The sequence below is a fragment of the Hydra viridissima genome, unplaced genomic scaffold (assembly GCF_058129835.1).
Source record: "Hydra viridissima isolate aposymbiotic clone 2 unplaced genomic scaffold, HvirCarnegie_v1 scaffold_18, whole genome shotgun sequence".
Classification (NCBI taxonomy): domain Eukaryota; kingdom Metazoa; phylum Cnidaria; class Hydrozoa; order Anthoathecata; family Hydridae; genus Hydra; species Hydra viridissima.
Genome location: NW_028324317.1, coordinates 1,930,001 through 1,941,064, shown reverse-complemented (window position 1 = coordinate 1,941,064; position 11,064 = coordinate 1,930,001). Strand labels below are relative to the sequence as shown.

Genomic DNA, 11,064 nt, shown 5'->3' with positions numbered 1-11,064 from the left:
GAAAATCACGAATGTTTTGCCAATCTTTACAGAAGAAAAATGTTCGTTGACGATTTGTTTGTGAACTACGACGTTTACGTTGTAGACAAATCATCGTTAACTCAATGTAAAAATCACGCTCGCACAATAATTCGAAACGAAGAAGGAAAATCGATGATTATCGACGATAATCCTTGTTTGTGTAAATTTTTATCTTGATTTTATATAGTTTTGTTAATTTTTTAGCATCATAATAATAAATAATGGTTCGCATTCTTCATTTGTCAAAAAGCGAACTTAGAAAACCGAGACTGACCAACGTGAAAAAAGTCCCAACGATGGAAGAATATCTCGTTATATCTCCTCATCTCACTGCGTTGTACAGCATTCATCCTTTTCCCTATCCGAGAAATTCTCACGTGAAAGATTACCCCCCTCCTTAGATCGATCAGAGGAGATATTTACATTATTCAAAACGATGTCGAAGGAAACACTGTCAATATCGATAGCGATATTATAAAACGTTTGCCCGAAATAATGATGAACGATGAAAAGAAACGAAAAGAAATGTGCGAGTCTTTGTTGAAAAAGGATGTAAAATTAATTTTATAAAATATATTTTTTTGTTTTTAGTTATTAAAAAAATGAAATATCGCGAATTTGCTAATTTTGTATCGTTACGCATTGGAATTGATTGGAAAAAAATGGGAAGAGAATTGAACATTTGTCAATACAATTTGGACACGATCGATTACGATTACGATCGAGAAAAATCATACGAAAAATCACACGAAACTGTGCGAAGGTGGATGCGAATGAAAGGGTATTCCATGGAAGATGAAATATCAAAACATGAACGCGTTTATTGGAATCGCATATTTATCGCAATAGATCGAAAAGATTTAATGTTTATTTAATTTATTTCACAAATATATTTATATTCTCTTTTCTTTAGTACATACATAACAATGAAAAATACAAAAGCTGAAAAAATTCTCGATCTATTGTCAGACGTCGAATGCAAAATTAGAGTTGTAATGGACGAGAATGAAGATGGAGATTATAAAACGAGTGTCGAAGAGAAATCAAAAGTCGCACTCAATTCGTTTTACAAATTAAGCAGAAAGATTCGTCACTATATCGAATCGCGAAAAAATGATGTCGATTTAAAGGAATCGTTACATAAAACCAATAAAATAGCCATGATCTATTTAAAAAAATGGAAGAAATTGAAAAAAAGGTTACACGAGCATTACGCACACAAAAAAACAAGTTTTTCAATTTGCTTTGTTTGCGAAATATATATGGAAAAAAGCTCTGTTTACACAACAAAATGTGATACTTGTCAAATTTCTTTATGCTGCAGTTGCGAGCGTAAACATCGAGTAGTTCACCAAAACGAAGATGACAACGATTCGCTGATCGATTTATCGTTATTCAATTCGCATTTATTAAACTCGTTTCATTGTTAAGACAGCAACGTTGATAAAACACTGTTTTCTTTGTTGTATACGGTGTCGGTTTTATACGACTGTTGTTAATGGTGAAATTAGGCGAAACCGTAGCAATCCAATCGATAGCTAATTGAAGCTGTTGCGCTTTTTCTTTTCCAAAATATAAAGCAAAAAAAACAATAATAATTATCACAATCACACTAGCCATTTTATTTTGTTTTATTATATCAATGATTTGCTTAATACAACTTTTTTTCTCGTTATTATTATCCATTTTTTTTATTAATAATTCATTTTTTTAACTAACCAATATATATATTTGTTTTTAGTCGTATTTAAACGGTTTTAATTATTGTATTTAGATGAACTGTAAAAAAAAATGCACCCATTGCTATGCTCGATTTAATCCTTACAGTACCAACGAATGGGAAGACATATGGAAATACAAGCATCATTATTTGTTTCTCCTTTCGCTCGACAAAGAAAATCTACTACCGCTCAAGGAAATAACTAAACTTTTAGACGAAACAAACAACGATCGAAACACAAACATCGGCGAAAGAGAAATCGAAAGCGCTATCGCTGTTTTTCTTCAAACATCTGTAAACATTACCGATTTTGTCGATCGTTTAAGATGTTGTGCTTATCTATGGGGTGTGACAGAACAAATTGAAAATAAATTTCATTCTATCACAAATTCGACAGCATTTAAACGAATACAAAAAATACGAATTTAATATACATTGTAAACATTTTATTCTTTTATAAACCAATATTCGTAATGAACAGGTTTTATTCTATTTATTCGTTTTTTCTCTTTCATCTTTTTCCACCATCTTCTTAATCTTTTAAATGTATTTTTAATCGTCATATCTCGTTGTATTGATCGGTAAAACGTTTGTTGATGTGGTAGAACTTGGTATCACTACAAACTTTTTTTTACTAGGTGATAATTTGTCCAAAGCTTTCTTCACCAAATATCTACTAGCACTTTCGGTAAACGCCAATGGAAGAGGCGATAATATTTCAACAGCTTTGTTGGTTAATTCACCTCCTCCTCTCTGTCTTTTTCTTTTTGTCGCTTTTTTTTTTTTCGTTGTTCTATTGTTTAATCCGTTTCCACGATAAGGATAAGGAGGCATGTATCTTCTTCCGCTCATTTTTTATTTCAAAATTTATTCTATTAACTAATATATATTATAACTTTATTTATTATTTAGCATCATTATTTTATCTATTTTTAACGGTGTTTATTTCTTCAATTAAACTTGTTATAGATTAATAATAAAATGGTTCGTGTTATCTATTTTTCAAAATATCGATCAAACTGCAAACCGACGTTTCTCGAACTCGATCAACTTCCAAATGCTGATGAGTTAGATCGTTTTTGGTTAACACTAGAACACGCTATTTTATTTAAATCAGCTCTAACTGAAATCGACTACGATCACAATGGAAATCGTTTGATATTTATCACTTTGTCAAAAAACGAACATGTTTATATTGCAAAATACAACGATTTTAAAACCCTTGTCGATATTGAAAAAGATATTCTAGAGGAGCGTTTCGAATTCAACGAATACGGATCGGAAGAATATGTATACATCACAAGCGATTTTTGTGTGACAATTGAATAACTTTATATTGTCATATAACTCCAACTCTTCCAGCAACAACACATTTATTTTTTTTTTATTCGTTATTTTACACGGTATATTTTATTCAATTAAACTATGGTTCGTGTTATCTATTTTTCGAAATATCAAACAAGCTGTAAACCAACGATTCTCGATATTTATCGAATTCCAAATGAATATGAGTTAGATCGACATTGGTTAACAGATAATTATGCTATTTCGTTTTCACCTTCCGCTTTAATTGAAAACTATTACAGAGACGATGGCAAACGAACACGTTTATGTTACAAAACATAACAATCTTCATCACCTTATCCCTGTTGATGATAACTATTTAGATGAAAGTTTACATTTCGACGAATACGGAGCAGAAGAATATGCATTTATCTCTATGGACATATGTGTAACAATTGAATAACTTTATGTTTTATGTTTTATTATATCGTTATTATTTTGTTAATTACACTCGTCTTCGTTTTGTTTTACCCCGTCTTCGTTTTGTTTTACCCCCGGTTTACTTTTTTGTTTACTTTTCTCTGCAATCTGATTGGTCGGTTAGTTTTTTTGTTTACTTTTCTCTGCAATCTGATTGGTCGGTTTGAGACCCCCCGCAACGGTTTGTTTACTTAAGGGCCGTCGTTTGTTTACTTAAGGGTCGTTTTCTCTATATATAGCGGTGTGAACGTTAATCTGTCATTTGGGCGAAAGCCCCAAAGGAGATCGGACGGCGAAGCTCTACTCAAATTTTTTCCAAAATGGCGTCGAAGGAAGGTGACTTTGTTATTCGTTTTATTTTTTCTTTATTTGTTAAAATGCGCGGTTTGCTATATTTGGAGACTGGGAACTAGTAATTTCCCAGGGAATTTCCCTTGTTTACTTAAGGGTCGTTTTCTCTATATATACCGGTGCGAACGTTAATCTGTCATTTGGGCGAAAGCCCCAAAGGAGATCGGACGGCGAAGCTCTACTCAAATTTTTTCCAAAATGGCGTCGAAGGAAGGTAACTTTGTTGTTCGTTTTATTTTTTCTTTATTTGTTAAAATGCGCGGTTTAGTATATTTGGAGACTGGGAACTAGTTATATTTTTTTCTATATTGGATGCTGTTTCAGATGTATTTATTTTTCAGCTATTCTCTAATCAAACATTTGTATAGAGAGGATGAAAATGTGAAACTGTCACGGTCGTGCAATCTGATTGGTTGTTTCAAATTCCTCACGTGATCATGACGTTTGTTCGTTCCAATCGCATCATCGATGTCGTCATCATATCGTCACGTTCCAATTGCATCATCGATGACGTCATCATATCGTCACGTATGGACGTGACAATCATGTTGGGGAGTCGTGCTTGCACGACGACACAACGTGATTGTCACGTCCATACGTGACGATATGATGACGTCATCGATGATGCAATTGGAACGTGACGATATGATGACGACATCGATGATGCGATTGGAACGAACAAACGTCATGATCACGTGAGGAATTTGAAACAACCAATCAGATTGCACGACCGTGACAGCTGCACATTTTCATACTCTCTATACACATCATCACACCTCCCCCCTAGTAAATTACTTATCTTACTTCTGATTTATCACCTCCCCCTAATAGGATAGTGTTAGAAAAGTATTGAGCGATAGTGATAAAAATTATACAACCTACTTATGTTTTATAGGAAAAGAGAAGTTTCCAAAAAAATTATTAATGTGGATAGCCATATCTGAGCGTGGTATGTCCGAGCCATTGTTTCACACTTCAAAGGCTGTAGCAATCAATTCATCAATCTATATTAATGAATGTTTAGAAAAACAACTTATTCCATTTATTCACAAGTATCATGGAGACTTTAACTATTTATTTTGGCCAGATTTAGCAGGTCTCATTATTCTAAAGATTTTCTAAATTGGATGGACCAAAATGTCTATTACGTTGATAAAGAATCCAATCCCCCAAATGTGCCTCAAGCACGACCAATTGAATATTTTTGGGGACATTTGGCACAGAAGGTTTACGAGGGAGATTGGCAAGCTTCAACAGAGCAAGTTTTGATTGATCGCATTAAAATAAAACTACAAGAAATTGATTTAAACTTTTTACAGTCGCATATGAAAGGCGTCAGAGCAAAATTGAGATCAATTGCAGATGGTGGTGTTTTTTTCATATAAAAAATAATATATTTTTATTAAAAGATAAATGTTTTATTTTAAAAAAATATAATAGTAGTTTGTTTTTTTATTTATAAATAAGTTATTGACATTTTTATTTTGTCCGATAACTTCCGCATCACCCGTTACAAACTACAAATTTATGAAGTTTTCATATGTAAAATGTTAAGTTAAAATTTTTAAAATATATTTAAATGAACCGGAGAAAAAAACTTAGGAGCCAGAGCCATAAGTTGAGGATTACTTATTCAGAAAACTTAGCCAAAAAAACTTAGGAGTTCAAACAAAGTTGGAACCGAAACCTGATCTGTCAGGCGAGTATAAAGGCAAGTATAAAATAAGACACCTACGGATTTCATTTTCACTTGTATTTATCTTTTAATGTCTATACTTTTACATTTTCTATCAAATTTATTGAAAACAAATTGCACAACAATCATGACAATATAATAATAATTATTTTCCTTAAATTATATCAATTAATTTTATGTAACGATTTTTGAAAATATTTTTCTATAATATAATGTATATAAAACCATACAAACTATGTAAAACCATATTAAGTTTTTTATAACTAATATAATAATACACATCGTAACATTCGTAAATTTCCGAAAAATGAATTCGTTGAGAGAACAGAAAACATTCGCTATCGGTAGTGCACAAAAAACCAAACTGTTTTTTATGGAGTCTTTAATATTCTAAAATCATTTTTTGATAAAAAATCCATTATATTTTTTATTCATCAGTGTTTGCATTGCGTTTCATAAACATCATAACTGAACATGAAATGAACTAAACATATATATTATCTAAAAATAAAGCAAAAATTATTTCAAAAAAACAAATTTATATATATATATATATATTAGGGTGGTTCAAAAATAGGTCATGTCAAAAATTTGAAAAGAGCCCTAGCTTATGATCTGCCTTGACCCTAAAATAGTACTTAAAATTTTTTACAAAAATTTTTTTGATCATCGGAAAGGTCCCCACAAAGGGCAAAAGGGCCAATTTTTGCCCCGTTTTAAAAAAAACTTTACCCCGTTTGTGGGACCCTTAAATTTTAACCAATTTTAAAAAAAAATTATCCAATAACATGGTAATGAGTTATACAACTTAAGTTTAAGGGGCTCTTTTCATAAATATTTTTTTAAGTAACTTTCAGAAGAATGATAAAACATTGAAAATCATCAAAACATAAAATGTTTTTTTAAAAAAAATAAGTATTTGTTTGAATACAATAAAAAAAAAACTTTACCAATACAAAACAAAAACCAAACATTTACAATTGTTTCAAAAATAAAATGGATCAAAAAGTAGATATTAAATAATACTATTGAGTGCAGCTTTGGCATGATCCAACTTTTTTCTACCATTTTGATTTCGCTTGTACACATGAGTAAAAAGAAACGTATCTTGCCTTTTCTCTTCTGAATGAGCTTTACTAACAAGTTGTTGAACTAATTTGACTGTTCTTTCTGAACAATCATTCACAACATCAAGATTCATGATGGCTGTTTCAAATTCTTGATAGAAATCATTTAAAATCCAATACTCTGCAGGAAGCTTCATCCATTGAACCTCAGCTTTTCCATGACCAAGCATGTCAAATATAAGCCAGGACTTCTCTGTAACTAGTGGAACTAAACTGGGAGGCTCATCCTGTGAAAAGTTTAAGTTCTTCAGAATCTCTTTATCCAACACCTGTCTTTCTAAGGAATACTCCTCTATAGAGGGTTGTTTTAGACCAAATAGTCTCTTAGCCATGTTGCTACTTTCTTTACATTTCTGATCTGCAACTGCTATAATGACTAAATATAGGTCAAGGTACCAAGTATGTCACATAATGGATTCAGAAACAGCTTGAGCTCCAGTTTTATTCAATTCCTCAAACCTTTTCATCTGCCAGTATGCTTTCATATCCTAATAGTTAAGGGTTAGATTTTTCAATGTTTAATTTAAAAATAAATAATATACCTACTTTTTGTATTTATTCAAAATTATATCTTTATTTTAAAACAATTATTCAGACCGTGTACCTGCATTGGAGCAGCTGAACTTATTTCCGCTCTAAGAAACCATTCAGTGTAAAAAATGGAAAGAAACTTTGTCATTTCCGTGATTTCATCCTTGCTCTCTTCATTGATTTCAGGGATTTTTTCCATAAGTAGAAACAGTTTTAGGTAAAATAAACTTTTACCCATGAATCTGGCATGATGAACAGCTCCAGGATTGTGAAGTTTAAACCTGTCAGTGTGTGACAGTACCATCAATGTAAGTTCAGCCAATTCTTGATAATCTTTACAAAACTTTCCGTCCTAAACAAATTTTTTTTCCTAAGTTATAATAACTTAAATTACTTACTACAAATTTGTAAAACTTGAAAATTATATGTGAAGTACTACTTTACTATACTATTTTTTGGAAATAAGAAGAGATAATTAGATTTTAAATTAATTTATAAAGCTATTATTACTCACCTTCTTAAAAACTTTAGTGCTAATTATATATCTGCAAAATTGAATAGCACTCAGCCATTGTTCATTAATCCAGGAATCAACAGGAGTTGATAATCTTTTTAAATCTTGATTTTCAGTATCTAGATCATTCCAATGGTTCTTAAGAAGTTTAAATAATTTATTTTCTGGTCCTGAAGTATGACTACTTTGATAAAGCTCCCAAAAACGGGTAACATGACGCTCAAAAATATGGTGTCGACATGCAGTTAATAACATAGGGCGCTGTAAGTGCACAATGATTCTGCTACAAGCTCCTTTTGCTTTATCTGTGTTGGCGCTAGTGGTATCAAAGCAAAGACACTGAACTTTATCCTCTAATCCAAAGTTAGAAATAAGTTCTTCTATAGCTTCTTTTTGGTGTTCTCCAGAACCTGAGTCGATTACTGGAATTCCAAGTAACTCGGTTTGTCCTTTAATCCTAGCAAGAACAGCTAACCTATCTTTTGAAAACTGTTTTCCTTCAGTAAGTTCTTTCACAATTTTTCCATCAAAATGAATTGTTATCAGAGAATTTGAAGATTTAGAAATGCTTTTTATATGGTCTCTGATTTCATTTGCACCCATTACCACAGCATTCTCTGCTGCTCTGTATGATGAAGATTTAGAGCATACAAACTCAGACATGCATCCTCCAGAATTGACAATAATACTGCTAAGAATTGCTGTATGTTGATGTGGAGTTAAACCCTCTCCAACTGCTGTGTGAGCAGTACGGTGCAAGATATCCTTTGGTAGGTTGACAGAATTTGTAGGATCAATATATGACTCAATTTCAAATTCACTATCACTTGAATTGCTTTTATTGGTATTAAATGAATTTAATGAATTTTCAGAATCAGTATCTGATACATTGTTTAATTTATTATAACTACATTTAGATTTATACTTTCTTTTTAATGAATATTGAAATCTCTTATCCAATCCCCCTAACTTTCCTTTCCTTTCCTCTAATTGGTCTTTAAGAAAAGCTATGTCTTCCTCTTTGTCATTTTGGTTTCTCAACCTATCTTTTCTTATTTTTTCAATCATATTTAGTGGGTTTTCTCCGATCCAGAAAACCTTTTTCATATTTTCTTTAAAGTTCTTTCTTTTTTTAACTTCAGCAGCGATGTTTCTTTTGCTTAGGCTTTTTTTAGCTTAATCCAGTCTTGCACCATTTTTGTGACCTTGATCCTATAAAATGAAATTATTATTATTAAATGCTTATAAAAACTTAAAAATATATTTTAGTGTTTTGATAAGGTTATACAGTTTGATCTATCATTACCTTAGCTTCTGAGTTGTAATTACTTCAAATCCACCACGTGTCCATGAAACTACAAGTTTAGATATTATGCAGCAATGTAACTGACTGGTAGGACAATTTGGTGAGAATGATCCACTTTTGTTTGGACATCCTACAATAAAACTCAGTTTAACTTCAGGTTTAGATTTTCTCAGAAAGTTGTAGTATTGAAGAATTTCTTGTGTAGTTGCAAATTTATTGTTAGGAATAGTACAATTTATTTTTCCCACTAAAAAAGTATCATCAACTCTTTCAATTTTCTTTTTGGGTGGCATCATATAAATTATTAATATTTTATGTTAGTCTAAAATTAAATGTTTACATATAAGTATGTTAGATGAAATAATAAGATTATATTTTAATTTTGAAAATGAAATATTTATTTTTTATTTTATTTAAAATCTTTTTTATTCTTTATTCAAAACAAAAATTGTTCAGCAAAAAAAGTTATGTTTTCAAATATTAAATTATACAAAAAAAGTGAAATGTAAGATATTTTGAAAATACCCACTAAAAACCCGCTTTTTGCTGAAAAAATGAAATTCTTTGAATGTTTATTTTTGAAAAGAGCCCCTTAAACATAAGTTGTATAACTCATTACCATGTTATTGGATAGTTTTTTTTTTTTAATGGTTGAAGTTTAAGGGTCCCACAAGCAGGGTAAAGTTTTCCTTAAATCGGGGCAAAAATTGACCCTTTTGCCCTCTGTGGGAACCTTTCCAATGATCAATAAAATTTTTGTAAAAAATTTTAAGTACTATTTTGGGGTCAAGGCAGATCATAAGCTAGGGCTCTTTTTAAATTTTTGACATGACCTATTTTTGAACCACCCTAATATATATATATATATATATATATATATATATATATATATATATATATATATATATATATATATATATATATATATATATATATATATATATATATATATATATATATATATATATATAATATGAAGTGTTACAGGTGATAAATCAGCCACATATAAAACAAATTTTAAAGAATTTACAACAAAAATACATAACTAGGTTGTATAATTTTTATCACTATCGCTTAATAATTTTCTAACACTATCCTATTAGGGGGCGGTGATAAATCAGAAGTAAGATAAGTAATTTACTAGGAGGAGGTGATAAATCAGCCACATATAAAACAAATTCTAAAGTATTTCTAAAAAAAATGCATAACTAGTTAATTTAAAATTATAAGTTATAATATAACTTATATCACTATTGTTTTTCTTTAAATACCTTTTAAAAATATAAAGTTGGAACATCACAACATGACCGAGTAAATTTAATTTCTAGAATTGTTGACCTTGTCTTTCCTTTTAGTAGTTGTTTTTAAAGTTTATTGCGCTGAAACGGACGCATTAGGCACAATTCTAACAGCTATTATCTGAAAGCGCAACCTCGTTTTAGGTTTTCTATGGGGGGAGGTGATAAATCAGGCGGAGGTGATAAACTACTACACTAAACTTTCCGTAACATTGTCCGCCCCCAGTCAAAAATACGGATTCGCGACGGGAAGGCCTGTAATAAGTATCGCCTTGGTAAAGTGGATTCCACTGGTCTCAAAATATAACTGGATAGCGTATACCAAAAAATTTTTTGAAGCCAGTTTTGGCCTCCCAAGATGGCGGCGGAATTAAGGAATGGTGATATGAAAATTATGAAACTGATGATAATCAAGTTTTATATCTTAAGCTCAAATATTGATAAATATATAATTTACTAATAAAAATCTAGTTTTTTTGTTTAACATAAGATTTTATTCATAAAAATAACGGAATATTACATATTTACAAAAATTTCAAATATAAATATTTCTTTATTTAACAAAACATATTCTTACAATAAGTTGCTCTATATTAACTTTCAGATTTTCGTTTTTTAGAATAGATATGATAAAATAAAAATTCTCAGTAAAACTAAGTACAAATTTTAATTTTAATTTGCTTTAATTTAGTTTGTTTAATAAAAGTAAAGAAAAAGTATTTGTTTGCTTGTGCAG

At 30.5% G+C, this 11,064-nt stretch overlaps 1 pseudogene across 1 annotated transcript; it reads right to left on the bottom strand.

Annotated features, from left to right (window-relative positions):
- Positions 1 to 6,567: 6,567 nt before the first annotated feature.
- LOC145190271 (uncharacterized) lies at positions 6,568 to 9,473 on the bottom strand (annotated as a pseudogene). The gene is made up of 4 exons (XR_016448580.1): positions 9,031 to 9,473; positions 7,725 to 8,936; positions 7,284 to 7,562; positions 6,568 to 7,167 (listed from the first exon to the last, which is right to left on the bottom strand). The product of XR_016448580.1 is annotated as an uncharacterized LOC145190271 (transcript).
- Between the last annotated feature and the right edge of the window lie 1,591 nt (positions 9,474 to 11,064).